Genomic DNA, 14,180 nt, shown 5'->3' on the forward strand with positions numbered 1-14,180 from the left:
ACACGGATGAAGTTCTGATGCACTCTCTAACGTGCAAATCTTCGAAACGTTCATAAATGAAATAAGCTGGACACAAAAAACAACTTCTACCCGATTCCACTTACATGAACTATCTGTATCAAGCAAATTCATAGAGGCACCAAGTGGATGAAAGGTTACTGAGGGCTGGGAGCAAGGGAGGTGGGGAGCTCTTGCTTCATGGGACAGAGTTTCTGTCTGGGGTGACGGGAAAGTTTTAGAAGTAGATAGTAGTAGATGGCTGCACAACTCTGTGATTAATGCCACTGAATGGCACAATCTAGAACAGTGAAAATGGCAAATTACATACATATATCTTTCCCCACCAAAATGAACAAGTAAACAAAACCAAGCCGACAGAAGTTCCTCAGCGGTAGCAGAGCTTTGCGGAACTCAAGGTGCACGCCCACCTGGTGGGCGGGGCCTCCTCTCCAGGCTCCTCCTGCTCCTGCTGACGCCAGTCCTTGCGGCCCAGCTCCTCCGCGCCTTCTCCAATTCCCAGTCTGAGAGCGTTGCCTCGTCCAGTGAGTAACTGGTCGCTCCTGCACCGCCTACTGTCCCACCCTGCCCCTTCCAAGGCCTCAGCTCTGAGTCATCTGGGCTCTCACTGGGTTGTCTGCTTGGTAATCTTATGAACTCTGAGAGGTAGGAGAGCGAGCAGAGGCAGGGCTGGCCAAGGTCACGGCTCGGGACACAGAAAGGCCACTGGACTTGGCGTCAAGAGGACAGAGGTTCTGGGTCTCCTCTGCCACCAGCTAACAGAGTGACCACGGACCAACCATTGTGCCTCTCTTTTCTCGTCTGTAAAATGAGAGGGCCGGACTGGGATCTCCAAGACTGTTTTGAGTTCCAGGCTATGGGGACTAAACTCGGGCACAAAATACAGCAAGACAGAAGAAACCTTCTTCAAAGGAGAACATTTTCCTGACACTTTCAGCTGATGATTTTATTCCCATCAGGGCACCTGGGGCAGCCTTTAAGGTTTCTTGAGACATAAATGAAAAAAAAATTTAATGCACCCAAGCTAAGAGTTTTGAGGATGAGTTATGCAATAATTTCAGTGCTCATTACAGTATTAGGATTTTCCTAGAGAAACTATTCAGAGGCAATAGCAGTTGTTCTTCCTACTCTTAGCCCACAAACGCAAGTCTGAGATACTGAAGAGAATCTGGGTGTCGTAATGCATCGTTGAATGTAGAAGCAACGAGGAGGGGTCAACAAGACAGGTGTGGCAGCGGGACACTACACTGCGACGACCAAGAATCAGTGCGACTCCTGCCGCAGCACGACGCGCCTCCAGTCACAGGCACTGCACAGCTCCCCTCGGTGCAGCATCCAGAAGTGGGTGAAGCTGGGACTTCCGTGGGGTCCAGTGGTTAAGAATCCACCTTGCAATGCAGGAAAAGCAGGTTTGATTCCTGGTTGGCGAACTAAGATCCCATGTGTCCCAGGGCAACAGAGCCCAAGATGAATACTTCTGGGTATTATCCTAAGGGAATATTCAGTGATGTGCACAACTGTTGACTTACACGCACGCTCAGTGAGGACGGCTGTTACAGACTGCGTGTTCGTGCCCTCTCAACATTCATCCTGAAACTCTCATCAGCAGTGTGGCACTAAGAGTACTGGGCTGTGGAACCTTTAGAAGGTAATTAGCTCAGAAGGGTGGAGCCCTCTTAAGGAGGATTAGTGCCTTTATAAGAAGAGGTCAGAGAGTGAGCAGGTTCCTTTTCTGCTGTCTGAGAGTACAATGACGGGAGAGCTGTCTGCAAACCAGGAAGTGGACCCTCAGCAGACACCAGCTCTGCCGGAACCCTTGATCGTGGGTTGTCAGCCTCCAGAACTGTGAGAAACAAAAGCCTGTTGTTTAAACCAGCCAGGTGGTCACAGCAGCCCAAATAAGACTGAGGTTATTGTTTATAATAGTGAAAAAGAAGAAACAATCTACATGTCTTAAGGAATAGGTTTTATATATATTTAAATATATATATCAGATCAGATCAGTCGCTCAGTCGTGTCCGACTCTTTGCGACCCCATGAATCGCAGCACGCCAGGCCTCCCTGTCCATCACCAACTCCCGGAGTTCACTCAGACTCATGTCCATCGAGTCAGTGATGCCATCCAGCCATATACTGATATAATAGCATACCTGGAAACATACAGCAGGATATATACATGCTATTATATCAATTCATATGCCAGATATTTACCACATATGTAATGTATAATATAAATAACACACAAGTATATTTATATATTATATAAACCTACATATTTATTTAACAGATGCCAGTGTTATCAATAAAAGCTTCCTGGGTAGCTCAAACAGTAAAGAATCCACCTGCAATGTAGGAGACCTGGGTTCAATCCCTGTTTTGGGAAGAACCCTGAAGAAGGGCATGGCAACCCACTCCAGTATTCCTGCCTGGAGAATCCCCAAGTACAAAGGACCTGGCGGGCTACAGTCCACAGGGTTGCAAAGAGTTGGACATGACCGAGTGACTAAAACATGGACACAGTGTTATCAGTACAGTGGAATGCTTGCTATACAGCCATTTAAACTTTTGAGGAAGAGTATTTAATGACTTAATAATAGTAACTAGTAATAGTTTCAGCTGAAGCTGAAACTCCAATACTTTGGCCACCGATGCAAAGAACTGACTCACTGGAAAAGACCCTGATGCTGGGAAAGATTGAAGGCGGAAGGAGAAAGGGACGACAGAGGATGAGATGGTTGGATGGCATCACTGAATGAACCGACATGAGTTTGAATAAACTCTCGGAGTCGGTGATGGACAGGGAAGCCTGGCGTGCTGCAGTCCCTGGGGTCACAAAGAGTCGAACATGACTGAGCGACTGAACTAAACAGTAACTAACATTTAGTGAACCCTAATTATGTGCTCCATGTGTATTACCTCATTTAACCCTCACATAACTGTGATAAAATACATGTTGTTTATAGATGAGAATACTGAAGCACAGGGAGAGAAGTAACTTGTTCAAAACCACGTAGTTAATAAATGACAAGCCCAGAAATATATCGATTATGTTTAAGTAAAAAATAAGGCATATAACAATATGCGTAGTTTTATCTCATTTTTATTGCTATAGTTTTAACTTTTTTCCAAACATGTCTTTGCACATCTCTGTAAGACGTAACAATATATCCATACAATACATGCAGCCTCCACGGAGCACAGTGGTGGGGTTACGAGACTCTGCTTTTCCTCCTCTTGGCTCATCCGTGTCGAATGGGTCTGTGCATGAGCCAGGCACGGGCTCTCTTCTCAACACGTGTTTACTGGCTGCACCAGCTCTTACCCGAAGCGAGTGTTGTCTTTTACTTGTGGCGCGTGGGATCAGGGGATCCTGAACCGGGAGCCCAGAATCAGCCACTGGACCCCCAGGGAAGTCTCGCAGGGCACAGGATCTTAGCGATTACTAGCCCACGGGATGCTGCCTTACCCGAGGGTGAGTCCACTCAACACAGCACGGGGGGCTGCTGTCTGCATGTTCCTCAGACCCTCCGCAGAGCCCGACGAGCGCCGTCATCCCCAGGGCCTGCTGTGTTCACAGAGCCCTCACGTCACAGCTGCCCGCAGCGGCGGGGGGGGGCCCGGGTGGTGGCATCTGTGCCCAGAGCGGCAGGCTGTCCTCCAGGCTCCAGCTCTGGATGTGGGGGAGGCCTTGGCCTCGGTCCACCCTGCAGCGGTCAAAGGCCTGGGCAGCTGGGGGAGGGCCCCCCCTAACGGGACACTAGAAGTTACAGGACCAGGGAGGGCCTTTGCGCCTACCCCACAGAGATCTGTGTAACAGGAAGCTTGGGAAGATTAGACACTTGCATATCAGACAATCTTGTGTTGGGTTGAATAATTTCATGATAAACATAAGGAATTTGAAAAGGCTGCCTATGTTTCTATATCAACGCTCTCGTAGCAAGTGGCATGACTATAACTCAGTTCACTAAATAGCTTTGACAGTGTCTATTGTCTAAAGTTTCTTTAATGAATGTAGGAAATTTTGGAACATGTATTCATTTTTAAATAAAAAAATAATCTGGGGGAGGGGCAATATAGAGGGAGTGGGCAGTAACAAACTGTTGAGTGTAAGATAGGCTCAAGGATGTACTATGAAAACAAAGGATATAGCCAATATTTTGTAATAATTGTAAATGCAAAGTAACCTTTTAAAAATTAGACAAAAAATTTTAAAGTTTTTAAAGAATCAAAAAAAGTTTCCAAATATTTAAAAAATATTTTGGAAGCACTCATTCATTTAACAAATATTTGGGAGCTGGCCACAAAGGAGAAGAGACGAGATCCACAGGTCGAGAGTCTGCGGCGACCTCTCGCCTGCAAGCAGGCCCCTGCGCCCTCTGCGTCGGTGCGCCTGGGGCGCGCGCCCTGCCTCCCCCTCTCTTCTCTGGCTCTTAGGGCTGCTCCAGGCCAGCGCAAGCACGCGCTTCTCTGGGCTAAGCTGCAGTATTCTGACGCCCACGATACTTTATACTTCCCGGGAGCTCCTCCTGTGCCCAGCACTCTGCCTTCCTCAGCTCTTACCCCTTCACACGGCACAACACATCGCTCCTCTCACTTTGAAGCTGAAAAGCACGCAGACATCGAGCGCTGGCTCACGCATCAGCCAGGCAGACCAGCCCCAGAGCCTGCCTCTCCTCTCAACTGCTGACCGCAGCGCCCCCCCCGCCGCCCCGCCTCCCGGCCACATCCACCCCCAAACTGCGGATACACCCCAGGCGGGCTGGCGGGGGAAGTCCTCAAGGGGAGACATCAGTCCAGGCATTCCTGAAGAGCAGCGGTTCAAAGTATGGCACATCAGCCCCGGGTGTGCCTGGAACCCGCTTCCTGGTTTGTGGCAGTAACGACCCCAAGCAATGGTGCCCCCTCTGTGCGCCCCCACACCTCGTCTTGGGGTCCTGTCTCTCCCCTCCTCACTCCTATGTCCTCTCTACAGCTGCCTAAACAAGCTGGGGGCTGAGCGGGTGCAGCCGCGTGGACACCGAGTGGCTAAGACTTACTGTTTCAAAATGCAGTTTTCTCTGGAATCCAGCCCCTTCCTTTTCTTTCATCTCAGCTGCCTCTGCTAGGCCCTCACTGTCACCAGCCTGCAGACGGGCACTGCTCACCCAAGCCGAGTCACACTGTAGCCCTCCACTGGCTCCACACTGACCAGGAGACAATGCCCAGCCTGTTGCCTGGCAAGCAAGGGTCTCAGCGGCGCAGCCCCTGCCAGCCTTCCCAGTTCTATTGCGCATCTCCACTCTGCCCCCTTATTAACCTCACCTTGCCACAGGCCCATCCCCAGGCTCCACCTGCAAAAGCACTTATGCACTCCTCCAGGGAAACCCGCAGCAGTGTGCAGAGGCTGGGTGCAGTCGGGGAGACTGATGTAAAGGAGGGACTAAAGCACAGTGCAAGCGCTAAGACCATCCGGGAGAGTGAGGGGACGCTGCTGGGAGGAGATGTCTTCCTGCGTCTTGAAGAATGAGAAGGCATTCACTGGGCTGAGAAAAGCAGGGAGGGATTCCGACATCAAAGGCTGAGAAAGGGCCTTTGTAAACTGGGAAGGGATCTGTGCTGTACAAACATTATTCATGGATACGGCCAGAGGACCAGGCTTCCGGTCAGGTCAGAGCTGGGACCCAGTCGTGGCTCCACCGCTCAGCCTGGCTTCTTTCAGTTCAGTTCAGTCGCTCAGTCGTGTCCGACTCTTTGTGACCCCATGAATCGCAGCACGCCAGGCCTCCCTGTCTATCACCAACTCCCGGACTTCACTCAGACTCACGTCCATCGAGTCAGTGATGCCATCCAGCCATCTCATCCTCTGTCGTCCCCTTCTCCTCCTGCCCCCAATCCCTCCCAGCATCAGAGTCTTTTCTAATGAGTCAGCTCTTTGCATGAGGTGGCCAAAGTACTGGAGTTTCAGCTTCAGCATCATTCCCTCCAAAGAAATTCCAGGGCTGATCTCCTTCAGAATGGACTGGTTGGATCTCCTTGCAGTCCAAGGGACTCTCAAGAGTCTTCTCCAACACCACAGTTCAAAAGCATCAATTCTTCAGTGCTCAGCCTTCTTCACAGTCCAACTCTCACATCCATACATGACCACAGGAAAAACCATAGCCTTGACTAGACGAACCTTTGTTGACCAAGCAATGTCTCTGCTTTTGAATACACTATCTAGGTTGGTCATAACTTTCCTTCCAAGGAGTAAGCGTCTTTTAATTTCATGGCTGCAGTCACCATCTGCAGTGATTTTGGAGCCCCCAAAAATAAAGTCTGACACTGTTTCCCCATCTATTTCCCTTGAAGTGACGGGACCGGATGCCATGATCTTTGTTTTTTTGAATGTTGAGCTTTAAGCCAACTTTTTCACTGTCCTCTTTCACTTTCATCAAGAGGCTTTTTAGTTCCTCTTCACTTTCTGCCATAAGGGTGGTGTCATCTGCATATCTGAGGTTATTGATATTTCTCCTGGCAATCTTGATTCCAGTTTGTGCTTCATCCAGCCCAGTGTTTCTCATGATGTACTCTGCATAGAAGTTAAATAACCAGGGTGACAATATACAGCCTTGACGAACTCCTTTTCCTATTTGGAACCAGTCTGTTGTTCCATGTCCAGTTCTAACTGTTGCTTCCTGACCTGCATACAGATTTCTCAAGAGGCAGGTCAGGTGATCTGGGATTCCCATCTCTTTCAGAATTTTCCACAGTTTATTGTGATCCACACAGTCAAAGGCTTTGGCATAGTCAGTAAAGCAGAAATAGATGTTTTTCTGGAACTCTGTTGCTTTTTCCATGATCCAGCGGATGTTGGCAATTTGATCTCTGGTTCCTCTGCCTTTTCTAAAACCAGCTTGAACATCAGGCAGCTGTAAAGAGGACGTGGGGGTAGGGAGAGGGGAGGGACGGGACCCCCAGATGAGGTGTGGGGTGCACAGAGCAGGTAACAGTGTTTGGGGTTTTGTTGTGACACAAACCAGGAAGCAGGGCCTCCAGGCGCGCCCGGGGCTCACGCGTCGCCGTGAACCTCTGTGTCTGTCACTGGACCCGATTTACACTCAGATGATGAAACCATTCAAGACGCTGTGCTGGTATTTCTCTGTTGGGCTTCCCTGATATCTCAGTTGGTAAAGAATTCTCCTGCTATGCAGGAGACCCCGGTTTGATTCCTGGGTCGGGAAGATCTGCTGGAGATCTTCCCGACCCAGGCTACCTGCTCCAGTATTCTGGCCTGGAGTATTTCTCTAGATTACTGACATATTTTTAAAATCACATAATACAGAATTCCCTGGCAGTCTGGTGGTTCGACTCTGCGTTTTCACTGTCAAGGGCGTGGGTTCGATCCCTGATCAGGGAAGTAGGATCACACAAGCTGTGCAGTGCAGCCAAAAAATAAAAATTACAAAATACCTTCAAAACCTAGGCCATTACTCTTGGGAAATTATTGAAAGTAATTAAATTAATAATTATTAATATATAATTAAATCAACTATCCAAGAGAATAATAATTTTAATTACTTTATGGGCTATCTCTGGGTGTGACAAAGGGCCACTTTAACAATTACAGTTGTGAAGGTGGAAATACACGAGAAGGGCTTTCCCGGTGGCTCAGCGGTAAAGAATCCGCCTATAACGCAGGAGCTGCAGGAGATGCGGGTTCAATCCCTGAGTTAGGAATGTCCCCTGCAGGAGGGCATGACAACCCACACCAGTGTTCTTGCCTGGGAAATCCCATGGACAGAGGACCCTGGTGTGCTGCAGTCCACGGGTTGCAAAGAGTAGGACACGACTGAGTGACTAAGCTCTCACACGAGAAACGCTTACATGTCAAGTGAAGAGATAGAACACGGCAGCATATAGATATTACGCTTATCAAGGAATCCAGAAGCCATAAAAGCAAAGATATGCGTATTTGACTACTTGACATTCTAAGTTTTAAGACAAAAAACACTTTAAAAGTTAGAAGACAAAGGATAGAGCAGAAAAAAATGATACTGTCTACAACAGAAGTTAAGATCTATAGTAAACAAAGCATTCCTACAAATTAAAATCCAATAGAAAAACAAGTCAGTGGTCTGACAGATAATCCATAAAAGAGAGAACGCAAGAAGCACAACCCCAGAGCTTCCCTGGTGGCTCAGTTGTAAAGAGACAGCCTGCCAACGCAGGAGACATGGGCCATATCCCTGATCTGGGAAGATCCCACAGGCTGGGGACCAACGAGGACCCTGCGCCACCACCACTGAGCCTGCTCTCTAAAGCCCAAGCCCCACACCAAGCCCACATGCCACCACTGCTGCAGAGGGAGCGCCCCAGAGCCCGCGCGCTGCAACAAGAGAGAGGTTCACACGCTGCAGCTCCCTGCAACGAGGACCCAGCACAGCCATAAACAAATAAATGAAAACAGAAGAAGCACACTCTCGGCACTCAAGGAAATGCAAACTCAGGCAGCAACAGCAGCCTCATTTTCATCTGAGGAGTTGGCAAAAACTGAAAAGAATAACACCCAGTGCCTGTAGAGATTCTGAGAAAAAGACATTCCTGTTCATTGCTGGTAGGAATGTGGCCAGCTGTGACTTTTCTGGAAAGGAACTTGGTTCTCTGAAAACCACACTTGACAGCAAAAAGGAAGAAACTTCTGACATTAGCTATGAGGTGGATGAGTGTCCAGGATGTTGGGCCAAGTGGACAAGCCAGACCTGGGCGAGACACGCAGGGAAATCTCAGGTACGTGAAGTTCCAGGAAGGGGAAACCCTCCTGGGCAGTGGGGGAGGGGGGGGCGTTCCTGCAGAGGTGCAAGAGGGACCTTTTTAGGGGTTGGAAAGGTTTGTGCCTGAGTTGTGTTGGTGTTGACACTGGTGACTATACTCATCAAACCTCACTGACTCTTACAGTTAAATGGGAGCATTTTAGCACGTGTCCATGATGGCTGCAAAAAGTTGATTTAAAATTTTTAAAATACAAATATATATGTTTTTTTATCTTGCAAATTCCATTTTGGATAAGCAGGCCTACAGATATAAAAGTACCCGTATAGAAGAACATATGCCGATGGCTGTTTTCTCCCAACATTTCTTAGAGATAAAAAAACTATGGATGATGGAAATATTTGTCATCAGGGAAATAAATGAATAAATTACAATACATTCTTAACGTAAAATAAACCCACCTAAAAGAATAGGTTAGTATCTTTTGGTCTTAAGGAATATGCATGTTATGGTTTAAAAAAAAAAAGCAAGTTGTCAAGACACGTGCATAGTATTCCATTTTTGTAAAAAAAATAAGTGTATATTTTTAAACATGGTATGTATATCTGAAAGACAGGAAAAATATGCATTGAGCACACTAGGCTGTTAGCATGTATTACTTCAGGGGTTGGGACTGGAGTAGGGCGTAGGGAATATATGATTTTCCTTTCACAAAATTTTGAATTATTTCAGTTGTAAAAATCAGCATGAATTACTTTTATAATTCTTTCAAGTCTTAAACAAAGTTTAAGAAAAAAGTAATAAAGAGTATAGGGAATCACTAAGTGTTTTATAATATAAAATAGGATAAAAACAATAAATTGAATCCATGCTTTTATTGCTAGTGGAAAAAATGAAATATGCATGTGGATAAGGATTTGTAAAAACTCAAAACAGGTTTTTAAGAGTTTTGTAGAGTGTAGGAGTATACATTTTTTTTTATAAACCTGTGAATGCTTGTGGGCAATAACCAGAATAGTTCTATTATATAAAATATGCAAAATACAGATGCAGTGAACAAAGCACAGATAGAAAATGCAAAAAGTAAAGTGGTTCAGTAAGGAGGGCAGGTTTATGAACAATTTTTTTCGCTTTCCCCAAACTGTATGTAATATTACAACACCTTAGAATAAGAAGTAACCCTTCGTCTCTGAGCAGCGAGGTGCTCTTCTATGGAATTGTTGACATTAGGTGAAAAGACAACGCAAATGCTATCAGCTTTGTCAACATAACCCCTGTATGAACAAGGACTAGAAAGAAGAAGGCTGACATGTCTGAGGTTTCTAGTTTCTATTTTCTTTACTATTACTGCGAAAACGGCAAATAAAGAGTAGGGAAAGCCACCTGCAGTGACATGGACAGACTTAGAGAGGATCGGACTAAGTGAAGTCATCAGACAAGGACAAAGAGCCTGTGACATCATCGGTTTGTGTAACCACCCTCCCAAAACAAGAGTGCAAATGAATTTATACACAAAACAGATACAGACCCACAGACACAGAAAACCAGTGTATGGTTGCCCAAGGGGAAAGTGGAGGGAGGGATAAATAAGGAGTTTGGGATTAGCACATCCTCACTATATATAAAACAGATAACCAATGAGGATCTACTGTGTAGCACAGGGAACTCTATTCAATATCTTGTAATAATCTATAAGAGAAAAGAGTCTGAAAAAAAAAAAACAGATTTATGTATGTATAACTCAACCACTTTGCTGTACGCCTGAAACTAACACAACATTGTTAGTTTCAAAATCAACTGTTCTTTAATAAAAATTAAAAAAAAAAAAAAGAGTCCAGGGAAAACTTTTATTCTGTGTTTTCCTAGTTGCCAGAGGCTCTATCTTCTTTTTTCAGTATAAACATCTTTTAAATACTAGCTGATTGGGAAATCCCTAAAACACATTGTCTCAAGCTGCTGACCTTTGGAGAGCAAATGGGGTGGCGGGGAGGCTGTGATCCGTGTTCCCTCGCAGTGAGGGTCCAGCCTGCTGGGTTCCAGCCCTGCCTATGGCAGGGGGTCGCTGGGATGCGGGGAGGAGACACCGAGCTGGAGACACCGAGCTGGTCTGAAGCAGGCTGTTCCGGGAAGGAGGCCCAGGCCTTCCCTGGCAGTCTCCTCCGAGTTCTTGGGGATGTTTGTGCCATGTCTAAACACAGACTGCAGATTGAACATGACCCAAGCAAGTCACTTGCCCTGCAATTCAAAAAAACAAACGCAGTCCTAGACTTGATATGGTTCAAATCAGCTCGAACAGGGGCCTCTCGGGTTGTGAGAAGCTCTAGCCACTTCTGATCTTCTAATAGGAAGGAATATCAAGTCAGGGCTCCAAATTGTGATATATTTTAAATGTTTAGATAATTAACACTTTCAAAAACACACACATTGCATTTTTAGTAGTGCTAAAGGTGACTACAGAATTACATACACATATAAAAGTAACTACGTGTGTGTATATATATGGATGGAGATACATGTATTTCCTTTTTGGAAAGTATAGATGTATTTAAAGTCAGGAAAAAGGATGAGTTTGTTTGATTTTTGACCTTGACACGCAGTTTGTGGGATCTTAGTTCCCCGCCCAGGGACTGACCCGGGGCCTGGCACTGAAAGGGTTAACTGTGTCCTAACCACTGCACCGCCAGGATATTTTGGAAAAGGTTATTTTAAAATAATATATTAGTTACATTTTCAAATAAGACGTTGAATATTTTTTTTTTTAATCTCTAGCAACCGTTTCCAGTAAACAACATCTAAATTGAAAATAACAGATCCAATTGTTCATTTGAAAAAGTATGGTAAATACACAGGGAAATTTTTATACACATTGTGTAATATTCCCTCTATATATACCTATCTGCTCAGGGTGTACTCCAGGTATACTGGTTTGACTAAGGAAGACAAAATTCAAAGTAATACGATAAGCATTTTCTTTCAATCCTTCTTATCTCCGGCTCATGGAGGCCCTTGTATGGAGATGGAGCTCTGGGAGAATGCGCAACCTGGCCACCTGCCCAGGGCAGGCCCTGCTAAGCAGCCTGCAGAAGCTGCCGGGGGTGGAGCCTGCGACTCGGGATCAAAGGACTCAGACTGGAATTGCAGGGCTGCTGTTTCCTGTGTGACTCTGAGCCTACATCCTCCACAGAGAGATGGGGATAAGTAGTGAAACCTGCGCAGGCTTGGGGGAAGGTTAACCAGATGCACAGTCTGCTCAGCACAAGATTTAGCACGAAGGTTGCTCAAATGTTTGCTTCCTTGGATGGACTAGCCCTGGCTGGACGAAGGGATAACGTGCGATGATGTGTGTGAAAACAAATGTTGGTTATAATTAGAAATGGGCAGCAGCGCCTGGAGTCTGTGTCAGGACGGCTTGTCCGTGTGTCCGATGGTGGCGGTGGGAGGTTTGTGCAAGGGAGTTAGCCTCCAACGCTAGGATATTTTTTAACTTCCTTCTGAGCGCCCCACCCCCCCCGATCTTTTGGCAGCCCCCCCCCCGCCCCCCGAGCTTGATAGCTTCTCAGAACGGTTCTGAAAATGCAGAGGAGGGCCGGGAAGGGGCAGGACGATGGGCAAGGAACTACAGGTCACGGCTCCCGATGCGCGTCATACTTCCGGGTGCATTCAGAGGCGCAGCGACTCCCGGCCTGCTCCCTCGGACCTTGCCTCCCTTTTCCGATACTCCAGACGCCCTAGTCTAGACAGTTTCAGTCTACTATCCCTGAAACACGTGGAGCTGAGACTTGGTCAAGGTGCATTCCTGCCCGCTTCCTCCGCCCTTGGTTCCCTCCTCCTAGAACATTTGCAACTGGATCTCCACGAGGTTGGTGCCCTCTCATTTAAGTCTCAGCTAAGCTTCCTGCGTCAAGAAACGCCTCTCCTGATCCCTGTATCTAAAGTACCCACCCTCAACCTCTACTGACTCTCTGCCCTGTTATGCTGTTTTCTTTACAGTGCTGGTCATCATCGGAAACCGTCTCATCTGCATATGGACTATTTGAGAGCCCTCAGAAGCAAGAGCTCACCTGTCTCGTCCATACCAAATCCTCAGCATCTGCACTCCCGAGAAAGTGAAAGTGAAGTCGCTCAGTCGTGTCGGACTCTTTGCGACCCCATGGACACCAGGCTCCTCCTTCCATGGGATTTTCTAGGCAAGAGTACTGGAGTGGGTTGCCTTTTCCTTCTCCAGGGAACTTCCCGACCCTGGGATCGAACCCAGGTCTCAGGCATAGACAGACACTTTACCGTCTGAGCCACCAGGGAAGTCTCTGCACTCCCGAGAAATACTTGTTAAATGAATGAATGATTGAAGTCCTTCATGGTGTCTTCCTAACTGAAAGGAGAGCTTCATCCTGGGTGATCCATGGCAGTTTATTTACTGCTGTATGCAGGGCTTTTCCTGGTTGTGGTGGGTCCATGCATTGGTGGTCTCCACTGACTTTCAGCCCTCTTCCTCGCATGTAAATTCCCGGATTGGACACATAACTAACATGCTTTGGCCAATGGGATGGTAGCAGGTGTGCTGGGCACAGAGCCTTGATAAATATTTGAATGCTGGGGTCTGTCCTCTTGGGACATTGTCTCTTGAAGTCCTGAGTTACTCTGTAAAGAGGTCTAGCTGCTGTGCTGACATGGGGCACAAGTGTTCCAGTCATCCCCTCGTTCCAGCCACCTCAGCTGAAGCCCCAGAAGTCTGAGTGAAGATGCTCTTTGGAACCTTCCACCCCAGGAGACACCTGGCAGGGTGGAAGAACCACCCAGCTGAGCCCAGCCCAGAGCGCAGAGCCAGGGGAAGTATGCAGTCACGTTTTAAACAAGCTTGACATGCTGACTTCAGCAAGAAGTAGCTGAAATACCAGTTTACTTTCCATTTTGAATGGCTGTGCGAGTCCACAACTCAGAAACCGAGGTGGCAAAGGCTGCAACACGGTTAGCTTTGCTTTTGCACTTTGCCCCGCATCCCACACAAGTCAGTCAATAGTTCGTTGAGCAGTTTATTGAACTCTCCATGCTAATCTCTGTGCTACTTAAGTGTGTGATGCAGAGGGTGCTGGTCGTTTTCTCCACAATCTTTAAGGTCATGCCAGAGGTGTCAGTGGGTCCATGCCACGCCTTGTTCCCGACCACACAGCTTGTGCAAGGCTGTGGCAGCTGGGCCTGCAGGGGTGAGCCTCCTGCAGACACTGCAGCCAGGTTACCGCCCTCTCCCTAGGCCTTCCCTCCTGGACCGTTCCCCCCACCACCCCCGCCCATACCAGCTACTCTCCTAGAGAGAGAGAGAGAGAGAGAACAGGGTAGGTCTGCCTAACCTTGACCTTCATTCATGTCTTAAAAGAGGAGACAAACCCTACTCTATACTGCCTTAAAACCTACATTTAAGTAGAAAGCCTTATTTTTTC

The 14,180-nt window shown here is 47.2% G+C and overlaps 1 long non-coding RNA gene across 1 annotated transcript; it reads left to right on the forward strand.

Annotated features, from left to right (window-relative positions):
* Window positions 1–12,263: 12,263 nt before the first annotated feature.
* On the forward strand, window positions 12,264–13,096 carry LOC101904705 (uncharacterized). The gene is made up of 2 exons (XR_239483.5): window positions 12,264–12,604; window positions 12,736–13,096. It is a non-coding gene; the product is annotated as an uncharacterized lncRNA (long non-coding RNA).
* Window positions 13,097–14,180: the final 1,084 nt, after the last annotated feature.

The sequence above is a fragment of the Bos taurus genome, chromosome 22 (assembly GCF_002263795.3).
Source record: "Bos taurus isolate L1 Dominette 01449 registration number 42190680 breed Hereford chromosome 22, ARS-UCD2.0, whole genome shotgun sequence".
NCBI classification, from domain to species: domain Eukaryota; kingdom Metazoa; phylum Chordata; class Mammalia; order Artiodactyla; family Bovidae; genus Bos; species Bos taurus.